The 3,695-nt window shown below is 31.3% G+C and overlaps 1 non-coding gene across 1 annotated transcript; it reads left to right on the forward strand.

Annotated features, from left to right (window-relative positions):
* The first annotated feature begins 514 nt into the window (after positions 1–514).
* Positions 515–622, forward strand: LOC122302043. The gene has a single exon (XR_006240292.1). It is a non-coding gene; the product is annotated as a small nucleolar RNA R71 (small nucleolar RNA).
* Positions 623–3,695: the final 3,073 nt, after the last annotated feature.

A 3,695-nucleotide genomic window follows, 5' to 3' on the forward strand; every position in this document is an offset into this window, starting at 1 on the left:
GTGTGATGATCATTTCTCCAACTGAAATTAGGATGGTTTCTCCAACCTGTATGATAAGTGTTAGAATATGGTGCAGGAAAAGGTTTAGAAATCATGTTAACAGGATGAGAAGCAACACACAAAACTTCTTTAAAAGCTGGAATAGTAGGACATTCAGATGTTACATGGCTAATATCCTCACAAATGTTATATTTTCCTTGTTTTGGAATGCCTTGAATTTTATACACTTTCTTCAACTTAATCGCCTCCAATTTTTTTTTTACAATAAGGCAAATTTGGCTTTCAAATCATCCTCCTCATTTAAAACATATTTACCCCCTCTCACTCACAGTCCTCAATGGTTCAGCTCTATCATAGACACAAGAAGTGTCCCATGATTGAGTATTTTCAGCCAAGTAATCAAAATATACAAATGCTTCTTTCAGTTCCTTATATTACACATGGTTTCGACAAATTGTAGCATCTTAGGTACCAAAGCTTCATAAAAAAAAAATTAATGATGCGCCAATTCTCGTAACCATGGTGTGGACAAGCATTTAAGAGATCTTTGAATCTTTCCCAACTTTGATAAAAAGTTTCATTTTCTTTTTGAGAAAAATTCATGATTTTTCTTTTTAAAGCATTGGTGCGATGCATTAGGAAAAACTTTTTCAGAAATTCAACTTGCATTTCTTGCCATGTTCCAATGGATTTTGACCTTAATGCATTCAACTATGTTTTTGCTTTGTCCTTGAGAGAACTTCAATCTAACAATCTCCTCAGTACAATTTTGATCCAAAAATGTGGAGCATACTTCCTAAAACTCCTTGAGGTGCAAGTAGAAATTTTCAGAATCCATCCCATGAAATGAGGCAATAATGGTATCATTCCAGGTTTAAAATTGAAATTATGAACATTCAAAGATGTAATGATGCATGATGGAGTGGTGGTCCTAATAGGATGCAAATATTCTCTAAGTGTCCTATTGGAATTTACCATTTCCCTATCATTGTGTCCTTCTTCTTCAGTCATGTTACTCTGAGTGTCAAATGATGATTCAAATGCTGAATTAAGAGAAACAGATGATGCACTCAATGATGAGGTCGGTGATTCAGTCCTAGCAAGTCCATATGTGCTATCTCTAGGCCAACCAGACATGCAAGTTCAGCACAAAATAAGATAAAAGTAAACAAGTAAAATAAGAGGTAAAGATATCACTCAGGCTGTGAAGAGGTTCACAGCTCCACAAACGTCTTTTTCAGGAAAAAGATAATGCTTTGACAAACACCTGTTGTCCCCGACAAAGGCGCCAAAAACTTGATCAACATATAATTTTGTCTTCCAAGCATAGAAGCTGTCAAAGTTGTTGCCCAGATGACTAACACAAGAGGGGGGTGAATTGAGTTGTATTAAAAAAATAACAATTATAAATCAAATATATAATATAAAATATAAACAAAATATGAAATAACAATAAATATAAAGAGTAAGGGTAAGAGAGAAGCAAACTCAGTATGTTAACGAGGTTCGGCCCCACTACCTACGTCCTCGCCTCAATCTACCCCTTGAGGATTTCCAAATTCACTATTCAACCTCCTTCAGGTGGAGATAGAAACCTATTACACCTTTGAACAATACCGCTACAAAGGATCCGTGTAGAACACCCTCTACACTTGCAATCACCTTACATGTGGTGATTCAACTATTTCCCGTGTAGAATACTTTTTACACGCACAAGGGTTATACACACAATTTTTCTGATACAAAAGCTGATAGTAGGTAGGTTATCAGAAAACACTCCTCAATGAGTGAAATAACAACAATACAGCGCAAACTATATCTCTCAAAATAAACAAGGATTAAGGCTCAATACTTAGAGAAGAGAGAATGAAAGCTTTGAATGAATGTTGTATGCTCTGGATGTTGTGAATGTGAAACTCTCAAATGATCTATTTACAGGCATATGAGACTTCATATTCAAATTTAAAAAAATTCACATGTCAAAGACAACGTCATTCACTTTTTCAAAAAAATCAAACCTAATATTTTACTTTTGGTATATGACAAAAGGTGCACACTTTCCTTTTCAAAAAATTCAAACCTAATATTTTACTTTTTGCATATGACAAAAGGAGCATACTTTCTTTTTCAAAATATTCAAACCTAATCTTTTACTTTTTGTATATGACAAAAGAACCACACTTTACTTTTTAAAAAATTCAAACAAAATCATCTACCTTTTGTATAAGTCTAAAAAAACATCAATCACTTTTGAAAATATTCAAATAAAACATGCACATGTGAAAGACGACAATCAATCATCTTTAATATTTTCAAAGTTTAACCCTTTAATCAAGACATGCACATGTAAAAGATGACAATCAATCATCTTTAATATTTTCAAAGTTCAACCCTTTAATCAAGGCATGCACATGTAAAAGATGACAATCAATCATCTTTCAAAATTTTCAAATTTAATTTTCAAAAATATTCATGCACATGTGCAAAATGTATTTTAATGCTTTATGATAAAATATTAATTTTGAACATTAATCCTAATTTTGAATTTTAAGAGATTTACAACATTACTCTATGATTTTAATGTGAACTTGTTTCCTTCTTACTCATACTTGGTTCTTTGATGTGCTTGACTCTATTGTATGGACAACTTGAGTTTGAAACTCCTTTATTTTTTGAATTCATTTGTTATCATCAAAATCCATGTGTAGATTTATAATCACATGAAACTTGAAACCTTGGGTTCAACAAAAGTAATACAAGGGTAAATCTCAAGATCAGATTCACATGGGTAATATGAATTAAGTAAACCGTTTATAATCACAAGATAAAATATGGACGTTTATGGTAACAAGAAATTTTGAAAAGAAGAAAGTCTTGAACTAAAATGTAGATTATTTACTAAGGAAATGTGGACTAAATTACAAGTATGATTAGTGGTTGTGTTGGAAGTTCAATCTCGAATTAAACTGAAAATAAAAATAAATCTATGATTCTAAAATTACTAAAACTAAGATACTTATAGAAAGTGTGTAGCAAATGAATTAAACTTGTAAGAAACAATAAAACAAACACTTGGGATACAATTTTCACCCACTGATTTGGAGATGAATTTACTTCTCTTTTCATCTTCTCTCAACCATGCCCCAATTCCTAGAAGTTATGGTCGGATAATATAACAATGAACCCCAATCTTAGCCTAATAAAACCACTTGAAAAATTATATAACAATTATAAAATATTGGAAGAAAGCCATCAAAGTCTTGTTACTTCTTCAAGTATTAATTGTGCCTTTACGTCTACAACTAATCTAAACCAAGAACAAAGAACTTCAATCATTTCTAGATATAAATTGAAATATTATCCAACAAGTTAATCATTAAAATCAAATAACATTGAAGAAAATCCAATCCAAAATAGTCATAGATTACTCATTAAATCTCAAGTCTAAAATCTAGCCTATCATCTCTAAATTAGTAAAATGCTAAAAAATGATTAATCCTAACATTTCAAGTTACTGTAAGAAAATAAATGCAGAATAATGGTAACCAAAAGAAATAAAATCAAGAAAAAGACATTGTGCAGCAAATAATCAAATGCCAAAAAGGACAATATTATGCAAACCCACGAAAAAAAAGAACAAGCAATGAAACGAAAAGCAACCGAACAATAAAACTCAAAAGCCAAAAATAATGAAA

Source organism: Carya illinoinensis, chromosome 2 (genome assembly GCF_018687715.1).
Source record: "Carya illinoinensis cultivar Pawnee chromosome 2, C.illinoinensisPawnee_v1, whole genome shotgun sequence".
Taxonomy (NCBI): Eukaryota; Viridiplantae; Streptophyta; class Magnoliopsida; order Fagales; family Juglandaceae; genus Carya; species Carya illinoinensis.